The sequence below is a fragment of the Lepus europaeus genome, chromosome 3, assembly GCF_033115175.1.
Source record: "Lepus europaeus isolate LE1 chromosome 3, mLepTim1.pri, whole genome shotgun sequence".
Classification (NCBI taxonomy): Eukaryota; Metazoa; Chordata; class Mammalia; order Lagomorpha; family Leporidae; genus Lepus; species Lepus europaeus.
The window spans coordinates 38,963,942-38,980,801 of record NC_084829.1 but is presented as its reverse complement, the minus strand read 5'-3'; the positions used below and the strand labels follow the sequence as shown (position 1 = coordinate 38,980,801).

Sequence of the window (16,860 nt, the reverse complement as noted above, 5' to 3'; positions counted from 1 at the left end):
GTTTCATTGACTTGCCAGGCTTGTTCTAGTATTGGGGGTGCAGCGGTGAACAAAATAGGCCAAAATTTGCCTTTATGCAGCTTCCATTCTACTGAGGAAAATTAAAAATAATAGTTTCAGTATATATGGCATATTTTAACATTCTTTTTTTTAAATTAATTTATTTATTTGAAAGGGAGAGTTATAGGAAGAAGGAGGGAAGGAAGGAGACAGAGAGATCTTCTGTTTGCTGGTTCACTCCCCCAAATGACCTCAATGGCCAGGGCTGGGCCAGGCTGAAGCCTGGAGCCAGGAAATTTCCTTGGCACATTAACAGGGAGCTGGATTGGAAGTGGAGCAGCTGGGACTAAAACTGGAGCCCATGTGGGATGCTAGTGCTGCACGCAGGGGCTTTACCCACTGTGCCACAGCAGCGGTCCCTATTTTAACGTTCCTAAAGGTTACCTACCATATTTACCTACTGCATCTAGCCTTTTCTCCTATCTTGGATGCTGTTCCATATCAGCGTAATAATGCCTACAGAGTACCCTGCCATGGTTTTCTTAATACAAGCTTATCCCAAAATAAGCTGATTTGTGTTATGAGAATTTAATTTTGCCTGTTTTATTTGACACCCTTCATTTAGCTTAGCAGCACCTCACTTCATGAGCACCACCATCACTAGGCATTTCCTAGCCTGCATCAAAAAGCATTGCTGTGAGGCCGTCTTTGCTGTTGTGTGTATGGTGGTTTATGAAACTTCTCTCAAGTACTCAGTTTGCTTTTCTATAGTGTTAATGTTGTGTGCATTTGCGTCATTTTCATCAATTGCTGTCTTTTCTGTTATTTCTAAATTAAAAGTTTAATTACCTAAACATTAAAATATGTATACTTTGTTAACTATTGAATTAGTCCTGTACCGTTTATTTCAGTAGTATTTAAATTCTTTTTATTTAAAGATTTACTTATTTTGAAAGTCAGAGAGAGAGAGGGAGAGACTGAGAGAGATCCGCTATCTGCTGATTTACTCCCTAGATGGCTGCTGCTGGGTCAGGCTGAAGCCAGAGGCCAGGAGCTTCATCCAGGTCTCCCACATGGGGAGCAGGGGCCCAAGCACTTGGGCCATCTTATGCTGCTTTCCCCAGGCCATTAGCTGGATTGGAAGTGGAGCAGCCAGGACATGAACTGCTGCCCATATGGGATGCCAGTGTTGCAGGTGGTGGCTTTACCTGCTATGCCACAATGCTGGTCCCAGTAATTAAATTCTTTGATGTGGAGAAATCACCAAATGAGAATTTGTTGAATGTTAATTCTCCTAAGGCCAGATAACTGTGTTCTACCACCTCCCTGTTGTCAGTGTTTCTGCAGGGCCTTCACTTTGTTGCTGCCTGCACTTACCAGTACCTGAGAAAATTATTCACTTTCTGTTTCAGGCTTGATTACAGCATGCTATGGTTTGAATAGGATATGGCTCCCAAACCTTATGATCACTTAATCTCTAAAGTCATAAATTAGTGGTACTTTGAGCGTGGAAACGTAATCCAGTCATCAAGTTTAAGGAGTGGGTCTAGTGGGCAGTCCTTAGGTCTCTTGGGGTTTGCCCTTGGAATGTAGTTCTCAAGAGAGGGTTGTTTATAAAAGCCTCAGCGTTGGGCCTGACCCTCTCAGCTTCCTTACTTGCCATTTGATTGTTCTTTTGCCATCCTTTGGCTTCACCGGATGGCTGCATAACCGAGCCTGCCCAGTCTTGCACTGTGAATCTTCAGGACTGTGATCCAAAATAAACAACTTTGCTTCATATGCAGCTTCTCTCAGGTATTTTAGTTGCCAAGATGAAAATCTGCCCAATACAGAGCTTATAGCCAGTAAGCCGAGTGGTGCTTACTGGCTCCTACTATTTTCTTTTTTTTTAAAGATTTATTTTATTTATTTGAAAGAGTTACAGAGAGAGGTAGAGACAGGTCTTCCAGGTTGACTCCTCAGATGGCCGCAGTGGCTGGAGCTGTGCCCATCCGAAGCCAGGAGTGTCTTCTGGGTCTCCCATGTGGGCGAAGGGGCCCAAGGACTTGGGCCATCTTCTAGCATCATAGCAGAGAGCTGGATCAGAAGAGGAGCAGTTGGGACTAGAATCGGTGCCCATATGGGATGCTGGCACTTCAGGCCTGGGCTTTAACCCACTGAGCCACAGCTCCCGGCTCCTATTATTTTCAACTTGTCCTCCGACATAAATAGTTGACTTCATCTAGGTTGAATTAGTCATCGTGGGACTCCCTTGTGCTAAGAATTGACCTAAATTTAGGTAAAACTGGGGAGTGGATGACTATGCACTTTCACTTTCACCCATGCAATCATATGTTGACTTCTTAATGGGCTATATTAGGTACCATGGGTACAAAGGAGAATAATTTATAGTCCCTGCCTGCAAAGAATTTGTAATGTAGTGGGAGAAGCAGATTTAAAGGTAGATGTTTGTAATGTAAAGTGGGCAGAGCCTTGTTAGAATCCTCTCTCTCCAGAAGACAACTTGTCTAATACTTCTGAGGAGACAGCTTCCTGGTGAAGGTGACACCTCACTAGGCCTGAAGAATAAGACTTTACTTGTGTGGATGTGGAGTGAATATGTGTTTTAAGCAGAAAGATGTGTAATGGTAAGTAACCATAAGTAGTTGAGTTTGCAGGAGCAGAAAGTGAGAGGCAGGACATCCCCCGGGAGGAGGCTGGAGTTGTGAGCAGAGGTCAGTTCGAGGAGGCCAGGTATGCTTTGCTAGTGAATTTGTGTATCAACATAATAATATGATCATTGGCAGCTACCACCTACTGTATACAAGGAACTGCATTAAGTGCTTCATAGCTATTCTCTGACTGAATGCTCTGGCACACTCACGGCTGAAAAGACGGAGGTGCCGAGAAATTGAGTAACTTGCTGAGGGGCATCTCTATTGAGTGTAGACTGTGGATTCCAAAGTGCAGAGGTCTGCCTAATTCCAGAGCCTCTTACCTGGAGAATCATTAGAAGTAGGGAAGTTAAGTAGGGAAAAAGCATGGTGCTATGTTCATTTTGGATTATCTTGTAGGCAAAACAGAGATAGAACTATAGGTGATAAAATATGATCAGGGAGGTAGGTGGGAAGCTGCTGAAGTAGTCCAATAGGCACAGGAGTGATGGATTAGAAGAATATATAGGGGCTGATATCAAGATCGAACCAATTGATTAGACATGATAGGGTTAGGGAAAAGAAGGAGTTGCGGGAAGCTTAGAGGTTTGTAGCATGGGCTACTGTGTGGTGGTACCACATACAGACACTGGAGGCAGATGTGTATAAAGAGAAGATTAGTTTGTTGGTGGTGGTTGATTTGAGGTGCCAATGGTGACATGTAGTAGAATCATACTTAGGCACATGAAAGGTCTGGGCTAGCGATAGTGATTTGGAAGTTATTAGGTGGCAGCTGAAACCAGGAGAAAAGATAAATAAACTCACCTGGAGGGTATAGCCCTGGAACACAACTTTTAAGGAGACGGTAGTGAGAGAAGAGACTGAGAGGTAAAAGGAGAATGCTGAGAAGTGAGTGTCATGGACTGAGGGAGTGAAGAGTTGCAAAAAGGGCATGTCCAGCAGTCTCACAGCTGCAGAGAGATCGAGGGAGGTATAGGCAGAAGAGTGGCCCTTGGTGTTCCAGCAGATAGTCACTGATGACTTTGGTGAGAGCAGTGTCAGTGGAGTGCTGGGCTGACTGTGAAATCTGAGTGGATTCAGGAGTGAATTGGAAGTTGGAAAGAGAAAGCCAGAACTACATAGAAGCTTATGAAAAGTTTGAATAAAAACTGGACGAGGGATTGGAAAGTACGTGTGGAGCATAATGTTGAACAGCTGGCTGTAAACTGCTTACTCTCAATGTTAGGGATGCTCAGTCTTCAAGTTGAAAGTCCTTGAAACTTGTATAGACTTATTTGTGAATATTGGAATCAAATGCGTCCTCTGCAGCCTCCAGGTGAATCCTATTCCCAAGTGCGTATAATTTGCTCTTATTTAGTGTAAATGCAGTATACACATCAGAAAATCATCAGCAAAGTCCATCATCCTCAGTTGTATTTTGAACTTCCCCTTCCGCCCACAAAAAAGTTATGGGAGAGATTGGTGGAGGAAGCTCTTGAGAAGCATAGAGTGACTATGAAATGTCAGGCACAATACTGTGTTCTTCATATATTATTTTATTTTGATAGCCAACCTGTGAAGCAGTGGGTTATGCCCATTTTCTTAAGACGTTGATATCCTATCCTTGTCTTTCCTTATCCCAGGTTTCACCACTGAATGGCCATGAGCTTGGACAAATCTCTCAGATTTCTTGTCTGTAAAAAGCTCTGTTTATGGGCCGGCGCCGTGGCTTAACAGGCTAATCCTCCGCCTTGCAGCGCCGGCACACCGGGTTCTAGCCCCGGTTGGGGCACCGGATTCTATCCCGGTTGCCCCTCTTCCAGGCCAGCTCTCTGCTATGGCCCGGGAAGGCAGTGGAGGATGGCCCAAGTGCTTGGGCCCTGCACCCGCATGGGAGACCAGGAAAAAGCACCTGGCTCCTGGCTTCAGATCAGCGCGATGCGCCAGCTGCAGCGGCCATTGGAGGGTGAACCAGCGGCAAAAAGGAAGACCTTTCTCTCTGTCTCTCTCTCTCACTATCCACTCTGCCTGTCAAAAAAAAATTAAAAAAAAAAAAAAAAGCTCTGTTTATGATTCTTAATTTCTTCCCAGCTCTAGGTTCTAGGAAACTGCATATTTACTAATAATGTTCTAATTTAGGTATAAAAAAGGTTGTTCAGGGAGTTTCCTCCTTCTCAGTGAATTAATAACTTAATAATAACACTGTCAGGTTGTCCAGACTAAATAATTTATTTTCCCATCACAAAGTGAGTGCCCATTATGTACGTGGCCTTAGAAGACTGCTGTAAGATAAATCAAGTAAATAGGTTTTGGTGACAGGCTCTCTATCAATTGTTACTGGCCCTGGCACATGGGCAAATAGCTACCAGCAAGATTGTGTGATAATTTTAAAGTGTGTTATAGGTTAAGTGCTAAGTATTTTTATTAATTTTGAAAGTACTTTGGCATGTGGCCTTTAAAAATTACATTATTATATTACCATAAATCTTGATTAAGGCAACAAAACATATTTACTGTGGCCAACTTCACAGCTGGGTGAAATATTTTATAGCATGTATAATGAGCTACTAGATGATGGTGATTCTCAGTTCACTTCTGAAAAATGAGAGTTGGGAAATGAATTAGAAGCTTTAAAGGACTATTTAATTGTGAAAATTAATTTCAAGGAATACTGTCATGTGCCCAGTGAGTTCTTAATAATTGAGAAGAAAGAAAAAAGGGAAATTATTAGGCTTTATCCTCTTTATTTTGGAAAAAGGTTATAATAAAAATACAAGTATAATGCTGAATATGACTTTCAAAAACATGCTGTACAACACTAGGTAAAAAGAAACAGAATTAGCAAATGTTAGGCATTTAAAAATTAATATTCTCCCATGCTGTTGATGTAATACAGCTATACTAATCCTGGAAAGCAAAGGTTCTCATTGCCTGTGGTATCTTCCTCCTTGGGCACTATGAAAATTTATACAGGTATTTTTGTCTTCTTTTTTTTTCTTTAAAGATTTATTTATTTATTTGAAAGGCAGAGTTACACAGAGAGAGAAGGAGAGTCAGAGAGAGAGAGAGAGGTCGGTCTTCCATCCTCTGGATCACTCTCCAGTTGGCCACAATGGCCGGAGCTGTGCCAATCCGAAGCCAGGAGTCAGGAGCTTCTTCTAGGTCTCCCACACGGGTGTGGAGGCCCAAGGACTTGGGCCATCCTCCACTGCTTTCCCAGGCAATAGTGGAGAGCTGGACTGAAAGTGGAGCAGCTGTGACTCAAACCGGCGCCCATATAGAATGCTGGCAGTGCAGGCAGCGGCTTTACCTGCTACACCACAGTGCCAGCCCCGGTAATTTTGTCTTCTAATATTATTTTTGAGATACATGCTATTTTATTATAAGTTATCATCCTTTGATTTTTCCCAAATAGTAGTGGATTTAAAAAAAAAGTGTGTAGTAGGTTATATATCTTGGAATTTTATCTCAGAATGGTGACAAAATATTGTAAAATGGGCACTGGATCTGATAGGATTGATGGCTATTATATTAGTTTTCTGTTGATACGTAACAAAATACTACAAACATACAGCTTAAGAGAACATGGAGTTTTTTTTTTTTAATATTTATATTATTTATTTGAAGGACAGTTACAGAGAGAGGTAGAGCCAGAGAGAGAGAGGTCTTCCATTCTCTGGTTCACTCGCCAAATGACTGCAATGGCCAGAGCTGAGCCAATCTGAAGCCAGGAGCTAGAAGCTTCTTCTGGGTCTCATATGGGTGCAGGAGCTCAAGGCCTTGGGCCATCTTCTACTGCTTTCCCAGGCAATGACAGAGAGCTGGATTGGAAGTGGAGCAGCCAGGACTTGAACCAACACCCATATGGGATGCTGGCACTGCAAGCTAGGGCTCTAACCTGCTGTGCCACAGCGTCAGCCCCAATATATAGTTATTATCTCCCAGTTTCTCTAGGCTAGATGCCCAGGGACAGCCCAGCTGGCTTCTGTACTCATGGGCCACACTATGCTCAAATTGAAGTGTTGGCAGGGCTGTGATTTCATGTGGGGATTGGGGTCTTTTGTCACACTAGCTGGTTATTGGCAGAATTTGATTTCCTGTGACATATGCCTGAGACCCCTGTTTTCTTGCTGTCATTCAGGAGTCACTGTCAGCTCCTAGAAGCTGACCTCTGCTTCTAGTCATGTGGCAACCTCATGACAGTTTCTTCAAAGCCAGCAGGAGACTTTGTACAGTTGGCTATGAGAGTACCCGGAGCGACTGTCCCATCTCGGCTCTAGGTTCTGCCCATCCTCAGGGGAGGTGATCGTACAGGCACTGCATACAGGGGTTGAGAATCTTGGGGCATCTTAGATTTCTTGCCTTCTACTACAATCACTGTTGTCAGATCTTCATACTTGTAGCTCTGTTATTCAGTAGAATTTCAGTATTTGAAAAAAGGACTGCAATAGTTACTTTGAGTGTTCCCACTGGTTTAGACTACCTACTGTATTTGAGGTACTTTCCTAAGCACCAAGCTACTAGTGGTAAGTTCAATGAAGAAGATCATATGACTAGAGGAAGTGAGACGGGGCTGGATATTCTTTTTTTTTTTTAATATAAGACTTATTTATTTGTAAAGCAGAGTTAGAGGTTTTCCATCTACTCGTTTGCTCCCCAAATGGCTGCAATGGCTGGAGCTGGGCTGATCCGAAGCCAGGAGCTTCCTCAGGGTCCCCCAAGTGGGTACAGGGGCCCAAGTACTTGGGCTATTCTCCACTGCTTTCCCAGGCACATTATCAGGGAGCTGGATCGGAAATGGAGTTGCCAGTACCCGAACTGCTGCCCATCTGGGATGCCAGCACCACAGACAGTGGCTTAATGTGCTATGCCACAATGCCAGCCCCTGGGTGTTCTTTTATGTAGGTGGTTTTCTGTTGCTGTAACAAAATGCCTGAGGCTTGGTAGTTTATGAAGGAAAGGAGTTCATTTGGGCATGCAGTTCTGTAGGTGGGGAGGCCGAGAGCGTAGTGCCAGCATTTGCTGGGTTTCTGATGGAGGACCTCACATCATGTGATGATGTGGTTGAAATGCAGAAGTGCGAGTGGTCATGTGTGGGACAGATGAGAACAGGGGGTGAGTTCACTTTACAGACCTGCTCTGGGGAGAATGAACCCACTCCTTGAAGGAAGGCATTACTCCTTCCTCACAACCTAACTGATCCCCTCTTCAGGTCCCACTGCCTCTCCACTCTGTTACATTGGGAATCAAAACCAGCATGAGTTTCAGAGGGTACAAGCCATATTCAGGCCATAGCAGGTGGCTAGTGGGGCAGATATTTGACTAGTGAGTAACCAGCAGTCTGGAACTTTGGAAACAGAACATTCCAATAGAACTTGTATGGGAAGTGTCCATCCTGAAGGCCATATAAGGCCATAGAAGGCCTGCAACATTATTTGGTCTGGCCCTTTCCAGGCAACTGCAGGTAGGACTTGAAATTCAATACATCTATAGCAGGCTGTTATCTAAGTTGGTAATTTTGTATGGCCCGCAATTGATGTTATAAATATCCAAATGGCCCTTGGCAGTAAAAAAGTTCCTCACCCATGCAGTAGGGGAAAGGAAATTATAAGGACCCTGAGTCAGGAATAAGCTTTGTGTTTCAGGAACAGTGAGGCCCGTGTGACTGGAGCAGAGTGTGTGAGAAGAGGGGCAGGCGACGAGATCAGGCAGGTGGGTGGATGTCAGCTCTGGTAGAGCCCCACAGGCCTTGGTAAGAGTATGATTTTTATTCAGAGTGAGGTAGGAAGGCATTGTGGTGACTGATGTGGCTGACATTTTAAGCAGTGGTGTGACTGATCTAATTGACATTTTCAAAAGATTTGTGTGGAGAAATGGCCTATAAAGATGGGAAATGTATAAATATAAGGAGGTGAAATCTAGGAAGGGAAAGAAGTCTTATGAGTGCAGAGGACAAAGGCTCCAGGCTAGCCTGGGGTGAGGAAGGCCCCTGTGCTCTACCTGGAGGATGGAAGCTGGAAAGAGGAAGGGTGGAGCCTGTGGCACAGAATGCCTGTCCAGTGTAGAGAACTTGAGAAGAAATGACTGGAGCTGTAGGGGCCAGATTCTGCAGGCCTTGAAGGCCGGTTAAATATTTCCCCTGTTCCTTTCTGTTAAGAGCCTTGGGAGGCCACTGAGGGTTTTAAATAGGGGTGGGAGTCAGGGAGGAAATTTGACACATTCATTCTGGCTGCTGTGTGGACGATGGTTTGGAGGAAGTTCAGAGTGGAAGCTGGGAGCTAAGTTAGGAGCTGTGTGGTGATCTTAGGGAGAGGTGAAGGGTTCAGAGTGTAGAATGTACACTACTAGCATGTAACGGAGCTGTCACAAAGAGGCAAATCAATTTGAGATCTGTTTTAGAATTCCAGGTCCAAAGACTCCCTTGTGTATTACTTGGGGAGTGAGATGGAAGGCAGGTGTCACTGTAGCTTCACAGGGAGCCAGGGAACACTGCTAGAGGACTGGTTTTTTTAAGTGGAGAGAGGAGCAGAGAGCAGGTAAGATGGAATGCTTCTATTCTTATTGATGACTGCACTGGATGGGTGCTTTTAGGTCTGTTTTCCAGTCACCATGTTGATGGACATTTAATCACCTCAGATATTCTTAGAAACACAATTGCTGGAATATAGGAAATATATATGTATATTGGTAGTTTCTGCTGAAATGATGTCCAAAAAGCTGAGCTTTTGAAAAATGAGAACAATATATGAAGACATTGTTTCTTTCTTATATAATTTAATTATGGAGTTGTAGAACTTGAAGCACAATAGAATATAGCCCGACCTCCCCGCTTCTCTTTCAAAGTAGAACCTGAGTCTCGGGAACTTGAATGATTTGCCAGCTCTTACCCCAGCAGAAGCACGAGTAGTTCTTGGTTTCTGAACATTGCTTCCTTTTTTTTTTTTTTGGACCCAGTTAATCAAAGATCCACTGAATAGCCGATAATGTATATGTTAATCTTCAGAACAAATCAACCACATTAACAGCACTCCAGTGATTCAATCTTACTCCAACAAAGCAGCAATAAAACTGGAAATACTTGAGTAATTAAATAATCAAAATAATAGCACTGAGATAAAATGAAGAGAATTTGTTTTCACTTCTTGTTCAGTAAGCCTGCCCCTCATTTTTAGACAATGAGGATAAAGGTATCACAACGAAATATGGGAAACTGCTTTCTCTTTATTTAGACCTTAGGGATAAAATGAACTTTGGTCACATTTTACCTTAAGGAAAAAAAAAAATCCAGTTTTACATGTTTCTAAATAGATAGGACTAAATGATCAGAGAAATAATTTCTTCTGTAAAAACTGACCAAATTTTATCAAAAACCTAACATACAATGTAATCGAAATTATATAAAGACTGCTTGGGATCAAAACATTCCAAATATATGATAGTTGTAATTCCCTTCTAACAGGTATGAAAGTACTAGTTCTCATGTTGCTTTGGTCCAAAAGAGAAGAGCTGAGTCAGTAAGAGTAAATTAAGTACTTAACCTATTGCCAACATTAATTTAGATTGTGACTGGCAGTAGAAATATCCATATGAATATTTCTACTATAGCAAAGTATACTTTTCACGAACGCATCACAGTATCAAATTTTTAGTGAGAAAAATATGAAGGACCAAAAAATAACAAAAGATGAAAGAGCTACTACAAACAAAAAGTTATCTCCCTGATACTGCATTTAAAGGGGAGATTAGAGCGTTGATGATGCTAATATGAAAGGAAGTTGCGTACTGTATTTATTTCTTATTTTATACAACTCTTACTCTTTACAAAAATGGTTATAGTCATGCCCGTAAAAGTGTAACCCATTGTCGGACCCTCGCCAGCAAGGGTCCAACGCAATCATGACATGGTCGCTGTTTCTCGGGTCTCAAGGAACTTTTACTTGTGGGGGCAGAAGGAAAGAGTGGTGGGGGGGAAGAGAAGAAAAGAGAAGGAGGAGCTCCAAGCCCAATTCCCAATGTCCCTTTATACCCCAAATCCCGTGGAGCATCCACTCCACAGCCAATAGCGGCTCTCTTCACGTGCAGTTCACGCTGGTATCGTCCAATCAGATGAAAGGACGCATATAGTCTCAGGTCGAAAGTTCATCTGTTTCACCTGGTTCTTCCTAGTTGTTTATGCAGGGTCCATTCTGTTTCATCTGTTTCACCTGGCTGTTTTCGTGGGCCTTGTGGTCGACCGATTGCTGCAAGCTATGCAGATGAGGAGGTTCTCACAGGTGGCCAGCCTGCGGTTCCCCACAACCCATGGCATTTGAAAGCAAACACTCTTTGTAATTATTTAAAAGGGCCTTTTTAAAAATTATAATATGAAGGTCTGTGCTCTATAAGCAGTCCTCCACTGTGCATTTTAACAATAAGGCTTACTTTCAATACAAAGACTGAGTGTTTGGGAGTTATGAACCACTGGATGTAACAAACATCATTTTATAATTGCTCTTCGCATCCTTTTTGTTTTTGGGGTCTTCCACTTCATCAGGGTGCTCAGCAGCATGGAGCTCTTCAGCAGATTCTTCTTTCTCTGACTCTGAATCACTTTCAGAGTCATCTGGACTTTCAGGATCAGGTGAATCATCATCATCATCATCATCATCTCCAGCCACATCACCTTCTCCATCTTGATCTTCCACCTCACTGAAGCCAAGTCCACAATGTCACCGATATCTTCCTGATAATTTACTGTCCATACTTTGCTGATATTGAGACTCCAGTTCTTCATTAATCTTCTTGTCTTCTTCCCCTGTTTGGAAGTGAGATGTTGATTTGTGATCTCCTATGACAAGACGACCAGTATGTTCTTTCTTTCCTGCACCCATAAGTCTCAAGAACTTTTGTTTTCTCTCTTCATTACCCACGTCTGCTGCCTCCCAATTGCTTGATCCAAGCTTAATAAAGAAATCGTGACGTTTCCCATTCTTCTGGTTCCTCCCCCTCGAGGCTGCTTCTTGGAGCCACCTCAGGCGCTTCCTCCTCCTCCATCCCCATTGCTTCCTTAAAGGTGTTTCAGTGTAGACACATTTTATCTCTCAAGGTTCTGCCACAGTGTTTATCTGTCTCCTTCTCTTCTCTGTGGTTACTCGAAACAAATCTCCTTTTCAGTCTCACATTTTCCATTAGTGTCACCAAGTGCGCTGTCCTTGCCATGTTTTCTGCATGGAAGATCCTTCATCTATTGCCCTTAAAAAGCTGCCTTCTTTCATTATTTAAACTTTAGTTATCCACAAGAGCTTCCTTCAGGTCTCCCATGTGGGTGGAGGGGCCCACGCACTTGGAGCATCCTCCACTGTCCTCCCCGGTAGGTTGACAGGGAGCTAGATTGGAAGTGGAGCAGCCAGGTGTTGAACTGGTGCCCATATGGATTACCAGCATTGCAGGTGGAGGCTTAACCTGCCACCTCACAACACTGGACCCCATAGTATTTTTTTTAAAACTTGATCCTTGTGTCTTTTGTTGGCTATGAGAAATTGTGTTAGTGACATCCTAAGTTTGTGTTCTAGCTGAGTTGGTCACATTATCAAGATTGTGGCTTTAGGTAAAGAATCAGGTGATGCAATTCTAAGGGACAAAGATCATCCTTGATGCATATTTTGATCATGATAAGAGATTTGACAAACATAAATTTAATAGAACATTAGAATTAAATTTTGCCCGTGAATGTTGTTCAAAACCGGGAATAGCAGTCTAATCATAAGCTCATCAATTATTCAGTAGTGTCTTGGGCAGTATTAGTGCGCAGAATATAGAAGACCATCGACTAGCCTTTGGATTCTTTTTTTTTTTTTTTTATAAAGCAGAAGGGAAAAATATTTTTTAAATGATGCAAGTGAAGTATATCTGTGTATCAGGAGAGAGTGAAAGGCTACATATGAAGTTACTTCAGAAAGTTTGTGGAAAGATAGTTAAAAGATGTTTAAGGGTTGGTATTTGGTTCAGGTGCTGCTTGGGATGCTCAGCACCTATGTGGGATGCCGGTGCTGTAGGCAGAAGCTTAACAAGCTACACCACAGCACCAGCCCCAACTTATGTCTTTTAGACTTGGAAAAGATGTCTTGGTCAATTCAGTGGCCCCTTAACTGAATTAACCAGTGGTTTTAATTTTGAGCACTAAGTACTGATCTACCTGGAATTAGTTATGTCTGAGGTTTTTTTAATCACAGTAGAGTATTTGTTGGGGTTAGAAGATAGAGTGCTTGTAGAACTTAAGGGGAAGGGCCGGTGTTGTGGTGTAGTGAGCTAAGCCTCTGCCTGCGGTGGCAGCATCCCATATGGGCACGGGTACAAGTCCTGACTGCACTTCTTCTGATCCAGCTTCCTACTATGGCTGGGAAAGCAGTAGATGATGGCCCAAGACCTTGGGCCCCTGCACTCATGTGGGAGACCTAGAAGAAGCTCCTGGCTCCTAGCTTTGGATTGGCTCAGTTCTGGCCATTGCGGCCATCTGGGAATTAACCAATGGATGGAAGACCTTTCTTTCTGTCTATCCCTCTCTCTCTCTCTGTAACTCTACCTCTCAAATAAATAAATAAATAAGTAAATCTTAAAAAATCTTAAGGGACAGAGATTATATGGGTTGGGGAAAAAAAAAAACCAAAAAGTAGTATAATTTGTGAACATTTTCTTTGGATTATATTCTAGGGTGACACAAATAAACTTACAAATCAAGATTTTAGGTTGGACTGATTTCTTCTTTTTTTAAAATATTTATTTGAGAGACAGAGTTACGGAGAGAGGAGAGACAGAATCTTCTATCTGCTGGTTCACTCCCCAAATGGCCAGAGCTGTGCTGATCTGAGGCTGGGAGCCAGAAGCTGCTTCCAGGTCTCCCAAGTGGGTACAGGGGTCCAAGCACTTGGGCCGTCCTCCAGTGTTTTCCCAGGCACATCAGCAAAGAGCCAGATCAGAAGTAGAGCAGTTAAGACTCAAAAAAGTGCCCTATGGCCGGCGCCGTGGCTCAACAGGCTAATCCTCCGCCTTGCGGCGCCGGCACACCGGGTTCTAGTCCCGGTCGGGGCACTGATCCTGTCCCGGTTGCCCCTCTTCCAGGCCAGCTCTCTGCTGTGGCCAGGGAGTGCAGTGGAGGATGGCCCAAGTGTTTGGGCTCTGCACCCCATGGGAGACCAGGATAAGCACCTGGCTCCTGCCATCGGAACAGCGCGGTGCGCCGGCCGCAGCGCGCCTACCGCGACGGCCATTGGAGGGTGAACCAACGGCAAAGGAAGACCTTTCTCTCTGTCTCTCTCTCTCTCTCACTGTCCACTCTGCCTGTCAAGAATAAAAAAAAAAAAAAAAAAAAAAGTGCCCTATGGGCCTCTGGATTAATTTCTTAAGTTTTTTCATAGTTTCACAGAAAATAGCCAGGATACTAGGGTTTAACAAACTGCAATCCAAGTTTGCACAGTAAGAGTGGGTTGGCATTTGGCTAGCAGGTAAGATGCTGAATAGGATGCCTGGGTTGAGGTGCTGGAGTCGCAGTGCCTGGGCTGAGGCAGCCCTGATGGCTCAAGTGATTGGCTTCTGCCACCACCTGGGACACCTGGATTGTGATACCTTTGCTTCCATTTGGGGATGGAGCCAGTGGATGGATACTTTGTATGAGTCTGTTTCTCAAATAAACATTTTTTAAAAAGTATGCACCATAGAACATTTTTATAACAGTCTACAAATGAAAAGCCAATTTCCTTTACACACAGTAATGCAAATGTTCACAGTAGCTTTGCTACAAAGAAATTAAATTGCTATAATTGATGATTCTACTTCTTTAATGGGAGTTCATGCTATAATAACCTTTATTAATTAGGAAAATATCATATAATTTAAATCTGAGCAAGAATATTATAGACCTGTAAATTGTCACTGAAGAAATTAAACAGAAATGACTTCTCCTGTGTTTTCAAATATTACTAAAACTCATAACCTCTGCACTCAGTGACTTTTTCATTGTTTTCTGGCTTTAGGTTCATATATCTTGATGCCCTCAGTGTGTAGTTGATGAAGTTTTTAATGGACTGGGGACCAATAAGGCTGCGAGTCCAAAAGAGCATAGTTACGTAATCTCTGAGCTGTTTAAACAGTTGCTACTTTTTGGAGTTGCAGTGTGTGAGTGGTCATTTCCCAAACTCATCCTATCTTTTTTTTTTTTTTTTTTTGGACTGGCAGAGTGGATAGTGAGAGAGAGAGACAGAGAGAGAAAGGTCTTCCTTTTTGCCGCTGGTTCACTCTCCAATGGCCACCGTGGCCGGCGCATCGCGCTGATCTGAAGCCAGGAGCCAGGTGCTTCTCCTGGTCTCCCGTGCGGGTGCAGGGCCCAAGGACTTGGGCCATTCTCCACTGCCTTCCCGGGCCATAGCAGAGAGCTGGCCTGGAAGGGGGGCAACTGGGATAGAATCCGGCGCCCCAACCGGGACTAGAACCCGGTGTGCCGGCGCTGCAAGGCGGAGGATTAGCCTGTTAAGCCACGGTGCCGGCCAAACTCATCCCATCTTATGGAGCATTACCTCATAGGCAGTCATGTCATGGAGCAAATGAGAACTGAGACACTACCCGGGGTGGGGAGAGTCTGGCCCTTGGATTGTATAAAGCCTGGGAAATCATTTGATCTGGGATGCCAAGGCAACCACAGGCAGTAAATCTGTAGTAGGCTAATTTTTAAAAGTTGATAATTGTGTATGGCCTGTGAATGATGTTATAAATACCCAAATTGCCCTCAGCGGAAGAAAGGTTCCCCACCCCTGGTAGGGCAGTATTGGTGGATGGATGAGATAAGCCTTGGGAGAACTTGACAACTTGGAAAGTTTTTGTGCCTGATCTATTTCTGATGCATAAGTTAAAAAAGAGACTGTAGGGAAGAAAGAGGAAAGAAGCTCCAGGATTTGGGGGCATTTTAAAATACTATATAATGATGTTCATTTGAGTCCCGTGATATTTATTTCATTCAATTTTTGTCTGATTTGAATATTCTACACGTATTTAGGGAAAAAAATTTAAAGGAATTAATACATTAGATTCTCAGAATCACAGCAAATGCATAATTACTACAACACAATTCTCATAAATTCTCATACTAATGTGATATTAATACATTGAGAACAGATTCAGTGTAGTTCATAGATATAATTCTCAGAATATAATGATACTTCCCTCCCTCCCTTCTTCCTTTCATATCTTTATTTCAGGTTGTTTTAATTGAAATTGGACCCAGAGAGAAGGCTTGAATTGAATAGAAAATTAAAATGATAGTACAAATTATAAATTGGTCCTTTTTTTTGCCTTAGGAGTCTAATATTTTGTGAATGAATAATAAAGGAGTAGCTTCTCCCAGTCACCATAGAATTTGTTACCATTGCCAAAGTAAGCTTGGAGCATGCACTAGTTTAGGAGAACATTTCTCAAAAGATGGCGCAAGGCCACTGGTGGATTCTGAATACAAAATATTGGCAAGTACCAGACAATTTCATGGGTCATTCGTTTATTTACATACTGTGGCAACTTACTGAAGTGTTAGGAGTTCACAGTGGGGGCTGGGGCTGTGGCACAGCAGGTTAAGTCGCCACCTGCAGTTCTGGCATCCCAGATGGGCACCGGTTCCAATCCCATCTGCTTCACTTCCCATCCAGCTCCCCTCTAAGGGCCTGGGAAAGCAGTGGAGATGGCCCAAGTGCTTGGGCTCCTGCGCCCACGTGGGAGACCTGGAAGAAACTCCTGGCTCCTGGAATTGGCCTGGCCCAGCCCTGGTGGTTGAGGCCATTTGGAGTGTGAACCACTTGATGGAAGATCTGTCTTTGTAACTTTGACATTCAAATAAATAAAATAAAGCTTAAAAAAAAGTTTGCAAAATGTAGCATTTATAAGCCCACATTAGCATAATATTAGTTTATAAGGGATTCTGATTTAGTACTCTTAAGAAATCTGGCTACTATGCAATATGTAGCACCATTGCAAATCTCCTGTCCCACACGTGAATATGAGTAAGTTATAGTTATTTAATGTTTTGGGGAAAAACATATTATCAATATAAATTGAGTTGGGCATATAAGGTGTTATTTTTTTTTTCATTATAAAGTATGGTTTAGCCTTATCATTTAAATTTGGTATAGGTTGACTAGTTAACCCTGTAGTGTATATTGATATATATATTTGTAATAACAGTGTTCTGGGGCCCACACTGTGGCATAGA

At 43.0% G+C, this 16,860-nt stretch overlaps 1 protein-coding gene and 1 pseudogene across 1 annotated transcript in view; one reads left to right on the top strand and one right to left on the bottom strand.

Annotated features, from left to right (window-relative positions):
* BTBD9 (BTB domain containing 9) overlaps positions 1-16,860 on the top strand; it is a 453,793-nt gene that overhangs the window by 15,914 nt on the left and 421,019 nt on the right. The window lies entirely within an intron of this gene.
* LOC133756862 (small acidic protein-like) lies at positions 10,940-11,572 on the bottom strand (annotated as a pseudogene).